At 49.2% G+C, this 24273-nt stretch overlaps 1 long non-coding RNA gene across 1 annotated transcript; it reads right to left on the bottom strand.

Annotated features, from left to right (window-relative positions):
* Positions 1–1316: 1316 nt before the first annotated feature.
* Positions 1317–22910, bottom strand: LOC140422696 (uncharacterized). Its single transcript, XR_011947555.1, has 3 exons — positions 22776–22910; positions 19656–19769; positions 1317–2069 (listed from the first exon to the last, which is right to left on the bottom strand). It is a non-coding gene; the product is annotated as an uncharacterized lncRNA (long non-coding RNA).
* Between the last annotated feature and the right edge of the window lie 1363 nt (positions 22911–24273).

Here is a 24273-nt window from a genome sequence, read left to right as displayed (position 1 = left end):
AGCCCTTAAACAATGCTAATCAATACAGTGATGCAATAACCCTTAACTGCTATCTTTATTCCCACTCAAACAGCAAAACCATCTCCGTTCCCAATCCACTTTTAAACACAGTTAGCACTCAGGAATACTCGCTGTACAGAGATGTCTGGATACTCTACTCTGAGAAAGAGAGATCTTTTGAGACTGCTTTAAAGACAAGACCTGACTCCTGTCAGAACCATGCAGAATGTCTGGCTGTATTTTCCTCAGCTTATCTTCCAGCCAAATTCTAACCCGGAAAACCTCAACACCCGACTGCTTCAACCCCTGGCTCCTCCCATTAACAACATAGAATCCCGACAGTACAGAAGGAGGCCATTCGGCACATTCGGTCTGCACCGGCCCTCTGAAAGAGCACCTTACCGAGGCCCTCACCCCTGCCCTATCGGCACATCCCTGTACAGTAAGGGGCAATTTTCCCACGGCCAATTCACTTCTATGGACTGTGGGAGGAAACCGGAGCTTGGGGAAGTGAGTTCAAGGAACGTGGGTATATTTTGCGAACAAGAGGTAACTTCAGCCAAAACGGTACGTTTAGTTATTCATATACTTGAGCGTCATTAAGTAATATTAATCTTTTGTTATGTGTTTTGTTTTGTTTTCTACATCAATAAATATTCTTTATTTTTAAAAATATAAATTTAGAGTACCCAATTCATTTTTTTCCCCCCCCATTAAGGGGCCAATTAGCGTGGCCAATCCACCTACCCTGCCCATCTTTGGGTTGTGGGGGCGAAACCCACGCAGATACAGGGAGAATGTGCAAACTCCACCTGACAGTGACCCGGGGCCGGGATTGAACCCGGGTCCTCGGAGCCATGAGAGAGCAGTGCTAACCACTGTGCCACCGTGACGCCCCCCCCCCCCCAATAAATATTCTTTATTAACTGTTGACCCAATGATTGGAGTGGCTCCTGAGTGGGTCGTATTATTACAAACAAAAATACACCACTTAAGATCCAGCGTTTCAAGTTATCCTTCGTGGGGGCATGGACATCGGCGGGGTTTGGTAACAAGCAGACTCACGGAGACTGGCAGCAGAGGTTTTATCGGGACTGTCTCATTCGTTAGCGTCTCGCGAGTGAGGGTGGAAATCGCGCCAACCCCGCCGCCCCCACCAGTAATGACTCCGACGCAACAATTTCTCTTAAAGTTTATTCAGATGAACTCAAGTCCAGTTTCCCGGCAGAAATTGCGCTTAAAAAAAATATATACAAGGCAGAAACACAGACGGATGACACCTGCGCCCCCCCCCCCCCCCCCGCCCCTGCCCACCGCCCCACCTTCCCCTTCTGTCCACCATCAGATCCCGAACCCCGACTGGATCCCATCTACGGAAACCCAAGTCCAAGTCCCCACACTCCACCCGCACCCCGAAGATAACCACCAGACAGAAAGGAATTGGATTCGGGCAGCTCCACCGGCTACCTCAGTGCAGCCCCAAAGAGCTCCAGGGCCACCCGGGGGCCTTTGAAGTGTTCTGGAGTCTTCGCATCCGAGAGACGGACAACTCCCCCGACAATGTGTGCCACCCACAGAGCCACGGTGGGGGGAGGGGGGTGGGATGGGTGGTGACAATCGGGCGCCGTTGCTTCCCTGCTGGCCGGCATGTTTTGCTATTGAGGATTCCACTCCCCGCCCCCCCCCCCTCAAACACACCATGAAAACCCTGAATATAAGCCATTCTTCCGTTACCATCTGAAAGCAGCACCTGAGGGGGGGACTGCTCCCCGCCAGCCACGTGAGAAAAAGCTTCCTCAAAGACCTCACCCACAGACTTCGCCAACGCAGAGGGGGCAGGGACCGCGCGACGCAGCCGGGCGCAGCTTGGCAGGCAGAAGATAGGCGGCCCGATGAGCAAACGGAGCATCCGGCTCAAGCTCTGGGGGAAGGGAAGACGGGTGAACTCGCAGGCGCGCAAAGCCAAATGAAAGGCAGAGACGGACCGTGGGCGCTGGAGGCTTCAGGAGAACGGGCCACGTTGCACAACACCAGTTCACAAGGTCTGTCGGTCAGCTCACTGCCGGTCTCTGAAACAGAACAGAGGGAAGAAGTTCAGGGATGAGGTGGGTCAGGAGAGTGGGGTTTATATCAGACAGGGGATTGGTGTCAGTGACTGTGGGGTTTATATCAGACAGGAGATTGGTGTCAATGACTGGGGTTTATATCAGACAGGAGGTTGGTGTCAGTGACTGTGGGGTTTATATCAGACAGGAGATTGGTGTCAGTGACTGTGGGGTTTATATCAGACAGGAGATTGGTGTCAGTGACTGTGGGGTTTATATCAGACAGGAGATTAGTGTCAGTGACTGTGGGGTTTATATCAGACAGGAGATTGGTGTCAGTGACTGTGGGGTTTATATCAGACAGGAGATTGGTGTCAGTGACTGTGGGGTTTATATCAGACAGGAGATTGGTGTCAGTGACTGTGGGGTTTATATCCGACAGGAGATTGGTGTCAGTGACTGTGGGGTTTATATCAGACAGGAGATTAGTGTCAGTGACTGTGGGGTTTATATCAGACAGGAGATTGGTGTCAGTGACTGTGGGGTTTATATCAGACAGGAGATTAGTGTCAGTGACTGTGGGGTTTATATCAGACAGGAGATTGGTGTCAGTGACTGTGGGGTTTATATCAGACAGGAGATTGGTGTCAGTGACTGTGGGGTTTATATCAGACAGGAGATTGGTGTCAGTGACTGTGGGGTTTATATCAGACAGGAGATTGGTGTCAGTGACTGTGGGGTTTATATCAGACAGGAGATTGGTGTCAGTGACTGTGGGGTTTATATCAGACAGGAGATTGGTGTCAGTGACTGTGGGGTTTATATCAGACAGGAGATTGGTGTCAGTGACTGTGGGGTTTATATCAGACAGGAGATTGGTGTCAGTGACTGTGGGGTTTATATCAGACAGGAGATTGGTGTCAGTGACTGTGGGGTTTATATCAGACAGGAGATTGGTGTCAGTGACTGTGGGGTTTATATCAGACAGGAGATTGGTGTCAGTGATTGTGGGGTTTATATCAGACAGGAGATTGGTGTCAGTGACTGTGGGGTTTATATCAGACAGGAGATTGGTGTCAGTGACTGTGGGGTTTATATCAGACAGGAGATTGGTGTCAGTGACTGTGGGGTTTATATCAGACAGGAGATTGGTGTCAGTGACTGTGGGGTTTATATCAGACAGGAGATTGGTGTCAGTGACTGTGGGGTTTATATCAGACAGGAGATTGGTGTCAGTGACTGTGGGGTTTATATCAGACAGGAGATTGGTGTCAGTGACTGTGGGGTTTATATCAGACAGGAGATTGGTGTCAGTGACTGTGGGGTTTATATCAGACAGGAGATTGGTGTCAGTAACTGTGGGGTTTATATCAGACAGGAGATTGGTGTCAGTGACTGTGGGGTTTATATCAGACAGGAGATTGGTGTCAGTGACTGTGGGGTTTATATCAGACAGGAGATTGGTGTCAGTGACTGTGGGGTTTATATCCGACAGGAGATTGGTGTCAGTGACTGTGGGGTTTATATCAGACAGGAGATTAGTGTCAGTGACTGTGGGGTTTATATCAGACAGGAGATTGGTGTCAGTGACAGTGGGGTTTATATCAGACAGGAGATTGGTGTCAGTGACTGTGGTTTATATCAGACAGGAGATTGGTGTCAATGACTGTGGGGTTTATATCAGACAGGAGATTGGTGTCAGTGACTGGGGTTTATATCAGACAGGAGATTGGTGTCAATGACTGTGGGGTTTATATCAGACAGGAGATTGGTGTCAGTGACTGTGGGGTTTATATCAGACAGGAGATTGGTGTCAGTGACTGTGGGGTTTATATCAGACAGGAGATTGGTGTCAGTGACTGTGGGGTTTATATCACAGGAGATTGGTGTCAGTGACTGTGGGGTTTATATCAGACAGGAGATTGGTGACAGTGACTGTGGGGTTTATAATCAGACAGGAGATTGGTGTCAGTGACTGTGGGGTTTATATCAGACAGGAGATTGGTGTCAGTGACTGTGGGGTTTATATCAGACAGGAGATTGGTGTCAGTGACTGTGGGGTTTATATCAGACAGGAGATTGGTGTCAGTGACTGTGGGGTTTATATCAGACAGGAGATTGGTGTCAGTGACTGTGGGGTTTATATCAGACAGGAGATTGGTGTCAGTGACTGTGGGGTTTATATCAGACAGGAGATTGGTGTCAGTGACTGTGGGGTTTATATCAGACAGGAGATTGGTGTCAGTGACTGTGGGGTTTATATCAGACAGGAGATTGGTGTCAGTGACTGTGGGGTTTATATCAGACAGGAGATTGGTGTCAGTGACTGTGGGGTTTATATCAGACAGGAGATTGGTGTCAGTGACTGTGGGGTTTATATCAGACAGGAGATTGGTGTCAGTGACTGTGGGGTTTATATCAGACAGGAGATTGGTGTCAGTGACTGTGGGGTTTATATCAGACAGGAGATTGGTGTCAGTGACTGTGGGGTTTATATCAGACAGGAGATTAGTGTCAGTGACTGTGGGGTTTATATCAGACAGGAGATTGGTGACAGTGACTGTGGGGTTTATTTCAGACAGGAGATTGGTGTCAGTGACTGTGGGGTTTATATCAGACAGGAGATTGGTGTCAGTGACTGTGGGGTTTATATCAGAAAGGAGATTGGTGTCAGTGACTGTGGGGTTTATATCAGACAGGAGATTGGTGACAGTGACTGTGGGGTTTATATCAGAAAGGAGATTGGTGTCAGTGACTGTGGGGTTTATATCAGACAGGAGATTGGTGACAGTGACTGTGGGGTTTATATCAGACAGGAGATTGGTGTCAGTGACTGTGGGGTTTATATCAGACAGGAGATTGGTGTCAGTGACTGTGGGGTTTATATCAGACAGGAGATTAGTGTCAGTGACTGTGGGGTTTATATCAGACAGGAGATTGGTGACAGTGACTGTGGGGTTTATATCAGAAAGGAGATTGGTGACAGTGACTGTGGGGTTTATATCAGACAGGAGATTGGTGTCAGTGACTGTGGGGTTTATATCAGACAGGAGATTGGTGTCAGTGACTGTGGGGTTTATATCAGACAGGAGATTGGTGTCAGTGACTGTGGGGTTTATATCAGAAAGGAGATTGGTGTCAGTGACTGTGGGGTTTATATCAGACAGGAGATTGGTGTCAGTGACTGTGGGGTTTATATCAGAAAGGAGATTGGTGTCAGTGACTGTGGGGTTTATATCAGACAGGAGATTGGTGTCAGTGACTGTGGGGTTTATATCAGACAGGAGATTGGTGTCAGTGACTGTGGGGTTTATATCAGACAGGAGATTGGTGTCAGTGACTGTGGGGTTTATATCAGACAGGAGATTGGTGTCAGTGACTGTGGGGTTTATATCAGACAGGAGATTGGTGACAGTGACTGTGGGGTTTATATCAGAAAGGAGATTGGTGTCAGTGACTGTGGGGTTTATATCAGACAGGAGATTGGTGTCAGTGACTGTGGGGTTTATATCAGACAGGAGATTGGTGTCAGTGACTGTGGGGTTTATATCAGACAGGAGATTGGTGTCAGTGACTGTGGGGTTTATATCAGACAGGAGATTGGTGTCAGTGACTGTGGGGTTTATATCAGACAGGAGATTGGTGTCAGTGACTGTGGGATTTATATCAGAAAGGAGATTGGTGACAGTGACTGTGGGGTTTATATCAGACAGGAGATTGGTGTCAGTGACTGTGGGGTTTATATCAGACAGGAGATTGGTGTCAGTGACTGTGGGGTTTATATCAGACAGGAGATTGGTGTCAGTGACTGTGGGGTTTATATCAGACAGGAGATTGGTGTCAGTGACTGTGGGGTTTATATCAGACAGGAGATTGGTGTCAGTGACTGTGGGGTTTATATCAGACAGGAGATTGGTGTCAGTGACTGTGGGGTTTATATCAGACAGGAGATTGGTGTCAGTGACTGTGGGGTTTATATCAGACAGGAGATTGGTGTCAGTGACTGTGGGGTTTATATCAGACAGGAGATTGGTGTCAGTGACTGTGGGGTTTATATCAGACAGGAGATTGGTGTCAGTGACTGTGGGGTTTATATCAGACAGGAGATTGCTGTCAGTGACTGGGGTTTATATCAGACAGGAGATTGGTGACAGTGACTGTGGGGTTTATATCAGACAGGAGATTGGTGTCAGTGACTGTGGAGTTTATATCAGACAGGAGATTGGTGTCAGTGACTGTGGGGTTTATATCAGACAGGAGATTGGTGTCAGTGACTGTGGGGTTTATATCAGACAGGAGATTGGTGTCAGTGACTGTGGGCTTTATATCAGACAGGAGATTGGTGTCAGTGACTGTGGGGTTTATATCAGACAGGAGATTGGTGTCAGTGACTGTGGGGTTTATATCAGACAGGAGATTGGTGTCAGGGACTGTGGGGTTTATATCAGACAGGAGATTGGTGTCAGTGACTGTGGGGTTTATATCAGACAGGAGATTAGTGTCAGTGACTGTGGGGTTTATATCAGACAGGAGATTGGTGACAGTAACTGTGGGGTTTATATCAGACAGGAGATTGGTGTCAGTGACTGTGGGGTTTATATCAGACAGGAGATTGGTGACAGTGACTGTGGGGTTTATATCAGACAGGAGATTGGTGTCAGTGACTGTGGGGTTTATATCAGACAGGAGATTGGTGTCAGTGACTGTGGGGTTTATATCAGACAGGAGATTGGTGTCAGTGACTGTGGGGTTTATATCAGACAGGAGATTGGTGTCAGTGACTGTGGGGTTTATATCAGACAGGAGATTGGTGTCAGTGACCTTGGGGTTTATATCAGACAGGAGATTGGTGTCAGTGACTGTGGGGTTTATATCAGACAGGAGATTGGTGTCAGTGACTGTGGGGTTTATATCAGACAGGAGATTGGTGTCAGTGACTGTGGGGTTTATATCAGACGGGAGATTGGTGTCAGTGACTGTGGGGTTTATATCAGACAGGAGATTGGTGTCAGTGACTGTGGGGTTTATATCAGACAGGAGATTGGTGTCAGTGACTGTGGGGTTTATATCAGACAGGAGATTGGTGTCAGTGACTGTGGGGTTTATATCAGACAGGAGATTGGTGTCAGTGACTGTGGGGTTTATATCAGACAGGAGATTGGTGTCAGTGACTGTGGGGTTTATATCAGACAGGAGATTGGTGTCAGTGACCTTGGGGTTTATATCAGACAGGAGATTGGTGTCAGTGACTGTGGGGTTTATATCAGACAGGAGATTGGTGTCAGTGACTGTGGGGTTTATATCAGACAGGAGATTGGTGTCAGTGACTGTTGGGTTTATATCAGACAGGAGATTGGTGTCAGTGACTGTGGGGTTTATATCAGACAGGAGATTGGTGTCAGTGACTGTGGGGTTTATATCAGACAGGAGATTGGTGTCAGTGACTGTGGGGTTTATATCAGACGGGAGATTGGTGTCAGTGACTGTGGGGTTTATATCAGACAGGAGATTGGTGTCAGTGACTGTGGGGTTTATATCAGACAGGAGGAGATTGGTGTCAGTGACTGTGGGGTTTATATCAGACAGGAGATTGGTGTCAGTGACTGGGGTTTATATCAGACAGGAGATTGGTGTCAGTGACTGTGGGGTTTATATCAGACAGGAGATTGGTGTCAGTGACTGTGGGGTTTATATCAGACAGGAGATTGGTGTCAGTGACTGTGGGGTTTATATCAGACAGGAGATTGGTGTCAGTGACTGTGGGGTTTATATCAGACAGGAGATTGGTGTCAGTGACTGTGGGGTTTATATCAGACAGGAGATTGGTGTCAGTGACTGTGGGGTTTATATCAGACAGGAGATTGGTGTCAGTGACTGTGGGGTTTATATCAGACAGGAGATTGGTGTCAGTGACTGGGGTTTATATCAGACAGGAGATTGGTGACAGTGACTGTGGGGTTTATATCAGACAGGAGGAGATTGGTGTCAATGACTGGGGTTTATATCAGACAGGAGATTGGTGTGAGTGACAGTGGGGTTTATATCAGACAGGAGGAGATTGATGTCAGTGACTGTGGGGTTTATATCAGACAGGAGATTGGTGTCAGTGACTGTGGGGTTTATATCAGACAGGAGATTGGTGTCAGTTACTGTGGGGTTTATATCAGACAGGAGGAGATTGGTGTCAGTGACTGTGGGGTTTATATCAGACAGGAGATTGGTGTCAGTGACTGTGGGGTTTATATCAGACAGGAGATTGGTGTCAGTGACTGTGGGGTTTATATCAGACAGGAGATTGGTGTCAGTGACTGTGGGGTTTATATCAGACAGGAGATTGGTGTCAGTGACTGTGGGGTTTATATCAGACAGGAGATTGGTGTCAGTGACTGTGGGGTTTATATCAGACAGGAGATTGGTGTCAGTGACTGTGGGGTTTATATCAGACAGGAGGAGATTGGTGTCAGTGACTGTGGGGTTTATATCAGACAGGAGATTGGTGTCAGTGACTGTGGGGTTTATATCAGACAGGAGATTGGTGTCAGTGACTGTGGGGTTTATATCAGACAGGAGATTGGTGTCAGTGACTGTGGGGTTTATATCAGACAGGAGATTGGTGTCAGTGACTGTGGGGTTTATATCAGACAGGAGATTGGTGTCAGTGACTGTGGGGTTTATATCAGACAGGAGATTGGTGTCAGTGACTGTGGGGTTTATATCAGACAGGAGATTGGTGTCAGTGACTGTGGGGTTTATATCAGACAGGAGATTGGTGACAGTGACTGTGGGGTTTATATCAGACAGGAGATTGGTGTCAGTGACTGTGGGGTTTATATCAGAAAGGAGATTGGTGTCAGTGACTGTGGGTTTTATATCAGACAGGAGATTGGTGACAGTGACTGTGGGGTTTATATCAGAAAGGAGATTGGTGTCAGTGACTGTGGGGTTTATATCAGACAGGAGATTGGTGACAGTGACTGTGGGGTTTATATCAGACAGGAGATTGGTGTCAGTGACTGTGGGGTTTATATCAGACAGGAGATTGGTGACAGTGACTGTGGGGTTTATATCGGAAAGGAGATTGGTGACAGTGACTGTGGGGTTTATATCAGACAGGAGATTGGTGTCAGTGACTGTGGGGTTTATATCAGACAGGAGATTGGTGTCAGTGAATGTGGGGTTTATATCAGACAGGAGATTGGTGTCAGTGACTGTGGGGTTTATATCAGACAGGAGATTGCTGTCAGTGACTGGGGTTTATATCAGACAGGAGATTGGTGACAGTGACTGTGGGGTTTATATCAGACAGGAGATTGGTGACAGTGACTGTGGGGTTTATATCAGACAGGAGATTGGTGTCAGTGACTGTGGGGTTTATATCAGACAGGAGATTGGTGACAGTGACTGTGGGGTTTATATCAGACAGGAGATTGGTGACAGTGACTGTGGGGTTTATATCAGACAGGAGATTGGTGTCAGTGACTGTGGGGTTTATATCCGACAGGAGATTGGTGTCAGTGACTGTGGGGTTTATATCAGACAGGAGATTGGTGTCAGTGACTGTGGGGTTTATATCAGACAGGAGATTGGTGTCAGTGACTGTGGGGTTTATATCAGACAGGAGATTGATGTCAGTGACTGTGGGGTTTATATCAGACAGGAGATTGGTGTCAGTGACTGTGGGGTTTATATCAGACAGGAGATTGGTGTCAGTGACTGTGGGGTTTATATCAGACAGGAGATTGGTGTCAGTGACTGTGGGGGTTATATCAGACAGGAGATTGGTGACAGTGACTGGGGGGTTTATATCAGACAGGAGATTGGTGTCAGTGACTGTGGGGTTTATATCCGACAGGAGATTGGTGTCAGTGACTGTGGGGTTTATATCAGACAGGAGATTGGTGTCAGTGACTGTGGGGTTTATATCCGACAGGAGATTGGTGTCAGTGACTGTGGGGTTTATATCAGACAGGAGATTGGTGTCAGTGACTGTGGGGTTTATATCAGACAGGAGATTGGTGTCAGTGACTGTGGGGTTTATATCAGACAGGAGATTGGTGTCAGTGACTGTGGGGTTTATATCAGACAGGAGATTGGTGTCAGGGACTGTGGGGTTTATATCAGACAGGAGATTGGTGTCAGTGACTGTGGGGTTTATATCAGACAGGAGATTGGTGACAGTGACTGTGGGGTTTATATCAGACAGGAGATTGGTGTCAGTGACTGTGGGGTTTATATCAGACAGGAGATTGGTGACAGTGACTGTGGGGTTTATATCAGACAGGAGATTGGTGTCAGTGACTGTGGGGTTTATATCAGACAGGACATTGGTGTCAGTGACTGTGGGGTTTATATCAGACAGGAGATTGGTGTCAGTGACTGTGGGGTTTATATCAGACAGGAGATTGGTGTCAGTGACTGTGGGGTTTATATCAGACAGGAGATTGGTGTCAGTGACTGTGGGGTTTATATCAGACAGGAGATTGGTGTCAGTGACTGGGGTTTATATCAGACAGGAGATTGGTGTCAGTGACTGTGGGGTTTATATCAGACAGGAGATTGGTGTCAGTGACTGTGGGGTTTATATCAGACAGGAGATTGGTGTCAGTGACTGTGGGGTTTATATCAGACAGGAGATTGGTGTCAGTGACTGTGGGGTTTATATCAGACAGGAGATTGGTGTCAGTGACTGTGGGGTTTATATCAGACAGGAGATTGGTGTCAGTGACTGTGGGGTTTATATCAGACAGGAGATTGGTGTCAGTGACTGTGGGGTTTATATCAGACAGGAGATTGGTGTCAGTGACTGTGGGGTTTATATCAGACAGGAGATTGGTGTCAGTGACTGTGGGGTTTATATCAGACAGGAGATTGGTGTCAGTGACTGGGGTTTATATCAGACAGGAGATTGGTGTCAGTGACTGTGGGGTTTATATCAGACAGGAGATTGGTGTCAGTGACTGTGGGGTTTATATCAGACAGGAGATTGGTGTCAGTGACTGTGGGGTTTATATCAGACAGGAGATTGGTGTCAGTGACTGTGGGGTTTATATCAGACAGGAGATTGGTGTCAGTGACTGTGGGGTTTATATCAGACAGGAGATTGGTGTCAGTGACTGTGGGGTTTATATCAGACAGGAGATTGGTGACAGCTTTTAGAAGATTGTAGTTTAGTCGGGCAGTATGGTCGGCACGGGCTTGGAGGGCCGAAGGGCCTGTTCCTGTGCTGTACATTTCTTTGTTCTTTGTGTCTGTGGGGTTTATATCAGACAGGAGATTGGTGACAGTGACTGCGGGGTTTATATCAGACAGGAGATTGGTGTCAGTGACTGTGGGGTTTATATCAGACAGGAGATTGGTGTCAGTGACTGTGGGGTTTATATCAGACAGGAGATTGGTGTCAGTGACTGTGGGGTTTATATCAGACAGGAGATTGGTGTCAGTGACTGTGGGGTTTATATCAGACAGGAGATTGGTGACAGCTTTTAGAAGATTGTAGTTTAGTCGGGCAGTATGGTCGGCACGGGCTTGGAGGGCCGAAGGGCCTGTTCCTGTGCTGTACATTTCTTTGTTCTTTGTGTCTGTGGGGTTTATATCAGACAGGAGATTGGTGACAGTGACTGCGGGGTTTATATCAGACAGGAGATTGGTGTCAGTGACTGTGGTGTTTATATCAGACAGGAGATTGGTGTCAGTGACTGTGGGGTTTATATCAGACAGGAGATTGGTGTCAGTGACTGTGGGGTTTATATCAGACAGGAGATTGGTGTCAGTGACTGTGGGGTTTATATCAGACAGGAGATTGGTGTCAGTGACTGTGGGGTTTATATCAGACAGGAGATTGGTGTCAGTGACTGTGGGGTTTATATCAGACAGGAGGAGATTGGTGTCAGTGACTGTGGGGTTTATATCAGACAGGAGATTGGTGTCAGTGACTGGGGTTTATATCAGACAGGAGATTGGTGTCAGTGACTGTGGGGTTTATATCAGACAGGAGATTGGTGTCAGTGACTGTGGGGTTTATATCAGACAGGAGATTGGTGTCAGTGACTGTGGGGTTTATATCAGACAGGAGATTGGTGTCAGTGACTGTGGGGTTTATATCAGACAGGAGATTGGTGTCAGTGACTGTGGGGTTTATATCAGACAGGAGATTGGTGTCAGTGACTGTGCGGTTTATATCAGACAGGAGATTGGTGTCAGTGACTGTGGGGTTTATATCAGACAGGAGATTGGTGTCAGTGACTGGGGTTTATATCAGACAGGAGATTGGTGACAGTGACTGTGGGGTTATATCAGACAGGAGGAGATTGGTGTCAATGACTGGGGTTTATATCAGACAGGAGATTGGTGTGAGTGACAGTGGGGTTGATATCAGACAGGAGGAGATTGGTGTCAGTGACTGTGGGGTTTATATCAGACAGGAGATTGGTGTCAGTGACTGTGGGGTTTATATCAGACAGGAGATTGGTGTCAGTGACTGTGGGGTTTATATCAGACAGGAGGAGATTGGTGTCAGTGACTGTGGGGTTTATATCAGACAGGAGATTGGTGTCAGTGACTGTGGGGTTTATATCAGACAGGAGATTGGTGTCAGTGACTGTGGGGTTTATATCAGACAGGAGATTGGTGTCAGTGACTGTGGGGTTTATATCAGACAGGAGATTGGTGTCAGTGACTGTGGGGTTTATATCAGACAGGAGATTGGTGTCAGTGACTGTGGGGTTTATATCAGACAGGAGATTGGTGTCAGTGACTGTGGGGTTTATATCAGACAGGAGGAGATTGGTGTCAGTGACTGTGGGGTTTATATCAGACAGGAGATTGGTGTCAGTGACTGTGGGGTTTATATCAGACAGGAGATTGGTGTCAGTGACTGTGGGGTTTATATCAGACAGGAGATTGGTATCAGTGACTGTGGGGTTTATATCAGACAGGAGATTGGTGACAGTGACTGTGGGGTTTATATCAGACAGGAGATTGGTGTCAGTGACTGTGGGGTTTATATCCGACAGGAGATTGGTGTCAGTGACTGTGGGGTTTATATCAGACAGGAGATTGGTGTCAGTGACTGTGGGGTTTATATCAGACAGGAGATTGGTGTCAGTGACTGTGGGGTTTATATCAGAAAGGAGATTGGTGTCAGTGACTGTGGGGTTTATATCAGACGGGAGATTGGTGTCAGTGACTGTGGGGTTTATATCAGACAGGAGATTGGTGTCAGTGACTGTGGGGTATAAATCAGACAGGAGATTGGTGTCAGTGACTGTGGGGTTTATATCAGACAGGAGATTGGTGTCAGTGACTGTGGGGTTTATATCAGACAGGAGATTGGTGTCAGTAACTGTGGGGTTTATATCAGACAGGAGATTGGTGTCAGTGACTGTGGGGTTTATATCAGACAGGAGATTGGTGTCAGTGACTGTGGGGTTTATATCAGACAGGAGATTGGTGTCAGTGACTGTGGGGTTTATATCAGACAGGAGATTGGTGTCAGTGACTGTGGGGTTTATATCCAACAGGAGATTGGTGTCAGTGACTGTGGGGTTTATATCAGACAGGAGATTTGTGTCAGTGACTGTGGGGTTTATATCAGACAGGAGATTGGTGTCAGTGACTGTGGGGTTTATATCAGACAGGAGATTGGTGTCAGTGACTGTGGGGTTTATATCAGACAGGAGATTGGTGTCAGTGACTGTGGGGTTTATATCAGACAGGAGATTGGTGTCAGTGACTGTGGGGTTTATATCCGACAGGAGATTGGTGTCAGTGACTGTGGGGTTTATATCAGACAGGAGGAGATTGGTGTCAATGACTGGGGTTTATATCAGACAGGAGATTGGTGTGAGTGACAGTGGGGTTTATATCAGACAGGAGGAGATTGGTGTCAGTGACTGTGGGGTTTATATCAGACAGGAGATTGGTGTCAGTGACTGTGGGGTTTATATCAGACAGGAGATTGGTGTCAGTGACTGTGGGGTTTATATCAGACAGGAGGAGATTGGTGTCAGTGACTGTGGGGTTTATATCAGACAGGAGATTGGTGTCAGTGACTGTGGGGTTTATATCAGACAGGAGATTGGTGTCAGTGACTGTGGGGTTTATATCAGACAGGAGATTGGTGTCAGTGACTGTGGGGTTTATATCAGACAGGAGATTGGTGTCAGTGACTGTGGGGTTTATATCAGACAGGAGATTGGTGTCAGTGACTGTGGGGTTTATATCAGACAGGAGATTGGTGTCAGTGACTGTGGGGTTTATATCAGACAGGAGGAGATTGGTGTCAGTGACTGTGGGGTTTATATCAGACAGGAGATTGGTGTCAGTGACTGTGGGGTTTATATCAGACAGGAGATTGGTGTCAGTCACTGTGGGGTTTATATCAGACAGGAGATTGGTGTCAGTGACTGTGGGGTTTATATCAGACAGGAGATTGGTGTCAGTGACTGTGGGGTTTATATCAGACAGGAGATTGGTATCAGTGACTGTGGGGTTTATATCAGACAGGAGATTGGTGACAGTGACTGTGGGGTTTATATCAGACAGGAGATTGGTGTCAGTGACTGTGGGGTTTATATCCGACAGGAGATTGGTGTCAGTGACTGTGGGGTTTATATCAGACAGGAGATTGGTGTCAGTGACTGTGGGGTTTATATCAGACAGGAGATTGGTGTCAGTGACTGTGGGGTTTATATCAGAAAGGAGATTGGTGTCAGTGACTGTGGGGTTTATATCAGACGGGAGATTGGTGTCAGTGACTGTGGGGTTTATATCCGACAGGAGATTGGTGTCAGTGACTGTGGGGTTTATATCAGACAGGAGGAGATTGGTGTCAATGACTGGGGTTTATATCAGACAGGAGATTGGTGTGAGTGACAGTGGGGTTTATATCAGACAGGAGGAGATTGGTGTCAGTGACTGTGGGGTTTATATCAGACAGGAGATTGGTGTCAGTGACTGTGGGGTTTATATCAGACAGGAGATTGGTGTCAGTGACTGTGGGGTTTATATCAGACAGGAGGAGATTGGTGTCAGTGACTGTGGGGTTTATATCAGACAGGAGATTGGTGTCAGTGACTGTGGGGTTTATATCAGACAGGAGATTGGTGTCAGTGACTGTGGGGTTTATATCAGACAGGAGATTGGTGTCAGTGACTGTGGGGTTTATATCAGACAGGAGATTGGTGTCAGTGACTGTGGGGTTTATATCAGACAGGAGATTGGTGTCAGTGACTGTGGGGTTTATATCAGACAGGAGATTGGTGTCAGTGACTGTGGGGTTTATATCAGACAGGAGATTGGTGTCAGTGACTGTGGGGTTTATATCAGACAGGAGGAGATTGGTGTCAGTGACTGTGGGGTTTATATCAGACAGGAGATTGGTGTCAGTGACTGTGGGGTTTATATCAGACAGGAGATTGGTGTCAGTCACTGTGGGGTTTATATCAGACAGGAGATTGGTGTCAGTGACTGTGGGGTTTATATCAGACAGGAGATTGGTGTCAGTGACTGTGGGCTTTATATCAGACAGGAGATTGGTGTCAGTGACTGTGGGGTTTATATCAGACAGGAGATTGGTGTCAGTGACTGTGGGGTTTATATCAGACAGGAGATTGGTATCAGTGACTGTGGGGTTTATATCAGACAGGAGATTGGTGACAGTGACTGTGGGGTTTATATCAGACAGGAGATTGGTGTCAGTGACTGTGGGGTTTATGTCCGACAGGAGATTGGTGTCAGTGACTGTGGGGTTTATATCAGACAGGAGATTGGTGTCAGTGACTGTGGGGTTTATATCAGACAGGAGATTGGTGTCAGTGACTGTGGGGTTTATATCAGAAAGGAGATTGGTGTCAGTGACTGTGGGGTTTATATCAGACGGGAGATTGGTGTCAGTGACTGTGGGGTTTATATCAGACAGGAGATTGGTGTCAGTGACTGTGGGGTTTATATCAGACAGGAGATTGGTGTCAGTGACTGTGGGGTTTAAATCAGACAGGAGATTGGTGTCAGTGACTGTGGGGTTTATATCAGACAGGAGATTGGTGTCAGTGACTGTGGGGTTTATATCAGACAGGAGATTGGTGTCAGTAACTGTGGGGTTTATATCAGACAGGAGATTGGTGTCAGTGACTGTGGGGTTTATATCAGACAGGAGATTGGTGTCAGTGACTGTGGGGTTTATATCAGACAGGAGATTGGTGTCAGTGACTGTGGGGTTTATATCAGACAGGAGATTGGTGTCAGTGACTGTGGGGTTTATATCCGACAGGAGATTGGTGTCAGTGACTGTGGGGTTTATATCAGACAGGAGATTGGTGTCAGTGACTGGGCGGTTTATATCCGACAGGAGATTGGTGTCAGTGACTGTGGGGTTTATATCAGACAGGAGATTGGTGACAGTGACTGGGGGGTTTATATCCGACAGGAGATTGGTGTCAGTGACTGTGGGGTTTATATCAGACAGGAGATTGGTGTCAGTGACTGTGGGGTTTATATCAGACAGGAGATTGGTGTCAGTGACTGTGGGGTTTATATCAGACAGGAGATTGGTGTCAGTGACTGTGGGGTTTATATCAGACAGGAGATTGGTGTCAGTGACTGTGGGGTTTATATCCGACAGGAGATTGGTGTCAGTGACTGTGGGGTTTATATCAGACAGGAGATTGGTGTCGGTGACTGTGGGGTTTATATCAGACAGGAGATTGGTGTCAGTGACTGTGGGGTTTATATCCGACAGGAGATTGGTGTCAGTGACTGTGGGGTTTATATCAGACAGGAGATTGGTGTCAGTGACTGTGGGGTTTATATCAGACAGGAGATTGGTGTCAGTGACTGTGGGGTTTATATCCGACAGGAGATTGGTGTCAGTGACTGTGGGGTTTATATCAGACAGGAGATTGGTGTCAGTGACTGTGGGGTTTATATCAGACAGGAGATTGGTGTCAGTGACTGTGGGGTTTATATCAGACAGGAGATTGGTGTCAGTGACTGTGGGGTTTATATCCGACAGGAGATTGGTGTCAGTGACTGTGGGGTTTATATCAGACAGGAGATTGGTGTCAGTGACTGTGGGGTTTATATCAGACAGGAGATTGGTGTCGGTGACTGTGGGGTTTATATCAGACAGGAGATTGGTGTCGGTGACTGTGGGGTTTATATCAGACAGGAGATTGGTGTCAGTGACTGTGGGGTTTATATCCGACAGGAGATTGGTGTCAGTGACTGTGGGGTTTATATCAGACAGGAGATTGGTGTCAGTGACTGTGGGGTTTATATCAGACGGGAGATTGGTGTCAGTGACTGTGGGGTTCATATCAGACAGGAGATTGGTGTCAATGACTGGGGTTTATATCAGACAGGAGATTGGTGTCAGTGACTGTGGGGTTTATATCCGACAGGAGATTGGTGTCAGTGACTGTGGGGTTTATATCAGACAGGAGATTGGTGTCAGTGACTGTGGGGTTTATATCAGACAGGAGATTGGTGTCAGTGACTGTGGGGTTTATATCAGACAGGAGATTGGTGTCAGTGACTGTGGGGTTTATATCAGACAGGAGATTGGTGTCAATGACTGGGGTTTATATCAGACAGGAGATTGGTGTCAGTGACTGTGGGGTTTATATCAGACAGGAGATTGGTGTCAGTGACTGTGGGGTTTATATCAGACGGGAGATTGGTGTCAGTGACTGTGGGGTTTATATCAGACAGGAGATTGGTGTCAGTGACTGTGGGGTTTATATCAGACAGGAGATTGGTGTCAGTGACTGTGGGGTTTATATCAGACAGGAGATTGGTGACAGTGACTGTGGGGTTTATATCAGACAGATTGGTGTCAGTGACTGTGGGGTTTATATCAGACAGGAGATTGGTGTCAGTGACTGTGGGGTTTATATCAGACAGATTGGTGTCAGTGACTGTGGGGTTTATATCAGACAGGAGATTGGTGTCAGTGACTGTGGGGTTTATATCAGACAGGAGATTGGTGTCAGTGACTGTGGGGTTTATATCAGACAGGAGATTGGTGACAGTGACTGTGGGGTTTAAATCAGGCAGGAGATTGGTGTCAGTGGCTGTGGGGTTTATATCAGACAGGAGGAGATTAGCAAAAATTGTAATGAACATTAATACATTCACATCAGAAAGACTTAAAAAAATACAATGTTTTATATACAGTGAGATTTATCAGCCAGTTGAAAAGGGCCATCAATTTCCTAAACATATTTACTCAAGATGTTGTTCATTTGCAATAATGATGTATAGAAAAGCCATCTTCAATCTGAAACTTGCCAGAAGTTGCAATTGCTCTCCGACTGACCTTGGTAGTTACCAGTTCCCAAGACATGCGCCAATTGGCAGCTGGATATCGCAGGGACATCATAACGGTGCTCCTGACCCCACGATCCACTGCTGCATTGTGCAAAGCAGCCGGTGTGGGTGAGGGGAAAGAAGCTTAACGGACTGAATAACACCTTGGCAGCAGAATTATATGCTCCACACAGCAGTCCTCCTAAAGCATCCCCGTGCACCATGACTAACTCCACGGGAGGCGCTCCAGTGCGATGATCATCTTGCGGCGAGTTCTCGGACTGGGAGGGACCGAAAGAGCCACAGCTGCACTTGAGAGGCAGAATACAACAGTGGATGTTGCACACCACAACAAAAAGAACAAAGAACAAAGAAATGTACTGCGCAGGAACAGGCCCTTCGGCCCTCCAAGCCCGTGCCGACCATGCTGCCCGTCTAAACTACAATCTTCTACACTTCCTGGTTCCGTACCCCTCTATTCCCATCCTATTCATGTATTTGTCAAGATGCCCCTTAAATGTCACTATCGTCCCTGCTTCCACCACCTCCTCCGGCAGCGAGTTCCAGGCACCCACTACCCTCTGTGTAAAAAAACTTGCCTCGTACATCTCCTCTAAACCTTGCCCCTCTCACCTTAAACCTATGCCCTCTAGTAATTGACCCCTCTACCCTGGGGAAAAGCCTCTGACTATCCACTCTGTCTATGCCCCTCATAATTTTGTAGACCTCTATCAGGTCGCCCCTCAACCTCCGTCGTCCCAGTGCGAACAAACCGAGTTTATTCAAACTCTCCGAAAAAGAACCACATTTACTTCTGTGGAGCCTTTCCCTGCTTCGGGGCGTCTCTCATGAGTGCTGCACCGAGCAGGGCGCCGTCCTCTGCGGTGCAGTTGCTGTTGGTAAGGAAACGCATAACCAATACCGAGGGAGCTTTCACAAACAGCAACGCGAGAACGACCCCGATCATCAGGGGCTTTTCTTTTGAAGCGACAGATTTCGACCCCCGCCCGGGCGATGGGGTGTTTTGCATGCGTGGGCGCGGTCACCCTTGCCTCCAAGAGACGGTCCCTCAGGCAGTGCAGCGCACCCTCAATATTGGCAGGGGCCCAGTGCGTCGTCGGCCCTGCATTGTGAGGCTCGGCTGCCGGGAGCGGTGGGCCCGAACCCATGACATTGTGACTAACCTCTCCCTCTATCCCCCCTCGTCCCCCCCCACCAGCGCAGCAATGGATTCACCGCCCCACTGCCCACCCACATCAACCCTGAGCGGAGACCTTCCCTCCTTTCACGCACTGGAGAACTCACCGGCAACCTCTCCAGGGCAACGTAGCAGGGGTGCATGGCGAGCGGCCGAAGGTGCTGGACCAGAGTCGGGATGTAGGTGTCATATTTGGTCCTTTGGTAGAGCTTCAGGGGCCCCTGAAGTTGGGAGGGGGGGGGGGTGAAGAAGAACAGAGAGGGGACAGGATCAAGAGCCAGCTATACACTTCTTCCCCATCCCGCAAGTCAACCTGGCTGTTAACTTCTTAATTTGTAAGTTTTTCAATTTAAAAAAAATAGAAGCAGGAGGAGGCCATTCATCTCTTCAAGCATGCTTCACCATTCATTCTGGCTCATCATCAAGTTTAATACCCTGGTCCCGCCTTCCCCCCATATCCCTTCACCCCTTTAGCCCCGAGAGCCACATCTAATTCCTTCTGAAGTTACACAACGTTTTCACTTCAACTACTTTCTGCAGTAGCACGGTAGCACAAGTGGCCAGCACTGTGGCTTCACAGCGCCAGGGTCCCAGGTTCGATTCCCGGCTTGGGTCACTGTCTGTGCGGAGTCTGCACGTTCTCCCCGTGTGTGCGTGGGTTTCCCCCGGGTGCTCCGGTTTCCTCCCACAGTCCAAAGACGTGCAGGTTAGGTGGATTGGCCGTGATAAATTACCCTGAGTGTCCAAAAAGGTTGGTAGGGGTTATTGGGTTACGGGGATGGGGTGGAAGTGAGGTTTAAGTGGGTCGGTGCAGACTCAATGGGCCAAATGGCCTCCTTTTGCACTGGATTGGATTTGTTTATTATCACGTGTACTGAGGTACAGTGAAAAGTATTTTTCTGCGAGCAGCTCAACAGATCATTAAATACATGAGAAGAAAAGGGAATAAAAGAAAATACATAATAGGGCAACACAAGATATACAATGTAACTACATAAGCACTGGCATCGGATGAAGCATACAGGGTGTAGTGTTAATGAAATCAGTCCATAAGAGGGTAATTTAGGAGTCTGGTGACAGCGGGGAAGAAGCTGTTTTTGAGTCTGTTTGTGCATGTTCTCAGACTTCTGTATCTCCTGCCCGATGGAAGAAGTTGGAAGAGGAAGCCGGGTGGGAGGGATCTTTGATTATGCTGCCCGCTTTCCCCAGGCAGCGGGAGGTGCAGATGGAGTCAATGGATGGGAGGCAGGTTTGTGTGATGGACTGGGCGGTGTTCACGACTCTCTGAAGTTTCTTGCGGTCCTGGGCCGAGCAGTTGCCATACCAGGCTGTGATGCAGCCCGATAGGATGCTTTCTATGGTGCATCTGTAAACGTTGGTAAGGGTTAATGTGGACTATGATGGAGTATGTTCTATGACTGATTCTATGACTTCCTGTGGTAGTGAAGTCCACAGATTCACCACTCTCTGGGTGAAGACATTTCTCCGCACCTCAGTCCGAAAAGGTTTACCCCTTATCCTCAAACTATGACCCCGAGATCTGGACTCCCCCACCATCGGGAACATTCTATCTGAAACTACCCTGTCTAATCCTGTGAGAATTTGATAATTTTGTATCGGACCCCTTCACTCTTCTAAGCTCCAATGACTATAATCCTAACCGATTTAGTCTCTCCTCATAGGACAGTCCCGCCACCCCAGGAATCAGCCTGGTAAACCTCCGCTCCCTCCATAGCAAGAACATCCTTCCTGAGATAAGGACACCAAAACCGTACACAATACTCCAGGTGGGGCCGCACCAATGCCCTATACAATGGCAGTAAAACATCCCTATTCCCATACTCAAATCCTCTCGCTATGAAGGCCAACATACCATTTGCCTTCTTTACTGCCTGCTGTACCTGCGCGCTGACTTTCAGTGACTGAAGCACGAGGACACCAAGGTCTCGCTGACTATCCACCTCTTAAGGGGCAGCACGGTGGCGCAGTGGGTTAGCACTGCTGCCTCACGGCACTTAGGACCTGGGTTTGAATCCCGGCTCTGGGTCACTGTCCGTGTGGAGTTTCCACATTCTCCCCGTGTTTGTGTGGGTTTCGCCCCCACAACCCAAAGATGTGCAGGGCAGGTGGATTGGCCACGCTAAATCGCCCCTTAATTGGGGAAAAATAATTGGGTACTCTAAATTTTTTTTAAATAAAAAGAGTATCCACCTCTCTCAATTTACACCCATTCAAATAATAATCTCCTCCCAGTTCACATTTATTCGCATTGTACTGCGGTGGTGTTTGTGGTGGTCAAGTGGCCTTTGAACTATATTGCTTTGCTTTATTGGAATATATAAAGTTGCAGGTGTCGGGAGTAAGTTGAAGTTTTGCCTTTTATTTAAGAACTGCTTCAACTGTTAACTGTAGAGATGTTACTTTGGTTCTTTGCTGATTGATTCTCTGTTTAAACCAACATAAAAGATACCTGCGGGACAGTGTGATCACTCCTTTCCTCACGCGGTTACAAATTGCCAACAGTTGGGTTCTCACCCGGGATCCTAACACAGACACACTCACCCGCAGGAGCACACAGAGAGAGACGCAGACCCAAACTCACAGGCATAGACCTGGAAAAACACAATGGACACACAGACACAGCTGTATGCCCACAGAGACACGCACAGTCAAACACCCTCGCAGAGGCACACAAGCATACAATTGGACACGCACCCACGTGTACGCGCACCCACGTGTACACGCACCCACGTGTACGCGCACCCACGTGTATGCGCATCCACAAACCCCACTCCCCGAATCCAATTCTGCCATTTCCCCTCTCCTCCCTCAGGCCCACCTTTACTCACCTGTCTGTCCGACTTCGTCCCCATGCCCCCCCACTCCGAGTACCCCCCCATTCTCCCCTCTCCCCCGCCCCCACTCCCCAATTCCCCTGCCCTGCACTCCCGCTGCCCCCCCCCCGCCGACTCACCCCCCGCCGACTCCACCCCCACTCTTCCCACCCCCACCCCCACTCTTCCCACTCCCCCCCTATTCTCCCCACTCCCCCCACTTTCCCCACTCCCCCCCCCCCCCACTCTTCCCCCCTCCCCTACTCTCTCCACTTCCCACTCCACTCCCTCACTCCTCAACTCCGCAATTCCCCTGCCCTGCACTCCCGCCGACTCCCCCCCCCACACCCCCCCACCCCACGAGGCAGCGATAAAGTTGGCTTGACCTCTCACCTTCCCTCCGAGGCAAGCAGTCAGCGGGTCGCGGCTCTCGTCCTCTGAGTCGGAGATAACGTCTGTCAGCTCAGCCCTGTGAGGGCTGATTGGAGAGATCCCTGGATGGGCAGGGGGAGAAAGAGGAGGAAGGGAGAGAGAGAGAGAGAGAGGAGGATGGGCAGAAGAGAGACAGAGGGGGGACAGAGAGGGGGGGGGGAAACGAGATGGAGAGAGAGTGGCACAGAGAGAGAGGGAGGGAGGGGGCACAGACAGTGAGGGGGCGCAGAGAGAGGGGGCGCAGAGAGAGGGGGCAAAGACAGTGAGGGGGCGCAGAGAGAGGGGGCAGAGAGAGAGGGGGGGCAGAGAGAGAGGGGGCAGAGAGAGAGGGGGCAGAGAGAGAGGGGGCAGAGAGAGAGGGGGCAGAGAGAGAGGGGGCAGAGAGAGAGGGGGCAGAGAGAGAGGGGGCAGAGAGAGAGGGGGCAGAGAGAGAGGGGGCAGAGAGAGAGGGGGCAGAGAGAGAGGGGGCAGAGAGAGAGGGGGCAGAGAGAGAGGGGGCAGAGAGAGAGGGGGCAGAGAGAGAGGGGGCACACAGAGAGAGGGGGCACACAGAGAGAGGGGGCACAGAGAGGGGGCACAGAGAGGGGGCACAGAGAGAAGGGGCACAGAGAGAGGGGGCACAGAGAGGGGGCACAGAGAGAGGGGGCACAGAGAGAGGGGGCACAGAGAGAGGGGGCACAGAGAGAGGGGGCACAGAGAGAGGGGGCACAGAGAGAGGGGGCACAGAGAGAGGGGGCACAGAGAGAGGGGGCACAGAGAGAGGGGGCACAGAGAGAGGGGGCACAGAGAGAGGGGGCACAGAGAGAGGGGGCACAGAGAGAGGGGGCACAGAGAGAGGGGGCACAGAGAGAGGGGGCACAGAGAGAGGGGGCACAGAGAGAGGGGGCAGAGAGAGAGGGGGCAGAGAGAGAGGGGGCAGAGAGAGAGGGGGCAGAGAGAGAGGGGGCAGAGAGAGAGGGGGCACAGAGAGAGGGGGCACAGAGAGAGGGGGCACAGAGAGAGGGGGCACAGAGAGAGGGGGCACAGAGAGAGGGGGCACAGAGAGAGGGGGCACAGAGAGAGGGGGCACAGAGAGAGGGGGCACAGAGAGAGGGGCACAGAGAGAGGGGGCACAGAGAGAGGGGGCACAGAGAGAGGGGGCGCAGAGAGAGGGGGCGCAGAGAGAGGGGGCGCAGAGAGAGGGGGCGCAGAGAGAGGGGGCGCAGAGAGAGGGGGCGCAGAGAGAGGGGGCGCAGAGAGAGGGGGCGCAGAGAGAGGGAGCGCAGAGAGAGGGGGCGCAGAGAGAGGGGGCGCAGAGAGAGAGAGGGGCGCAGAGAGAGAGAGGGGCGCAGAGAGGGGGCGCAGAGAGGGGGCGCAGAGAGGGGGCGCAGAGAGGGGCGCAGAGAGGGGGGCGCAGAGAGGGGGCGCAGAGAGAGAGGGGGGCGCAGAGAGAGAGGGGGCGCAGAGAGAGAAGGGGCGC

The sequence above is a fragment of the Scyliorhinus torazame genome, chromosome 5 (assembly GCF_047496885.1).
Source record: "Scyliorhinus torazame isolate Kashiwa2021f chromosome 5, sScyTor2.1, whole genome shotgun sequence".
Lineage (NCBI taxonomy): Eukaryota > Metazoa > Chordata > Chondrichthyes > Carcharhiniformes > Scyliorhinidae > Scyliorhinus > Scyliorhinus torazame.
The sequence above is the reverse complement of the archived record's forward strand: the minus strand, read 5'-3'. Positions and strand labels throughout refer to the sequence as shown.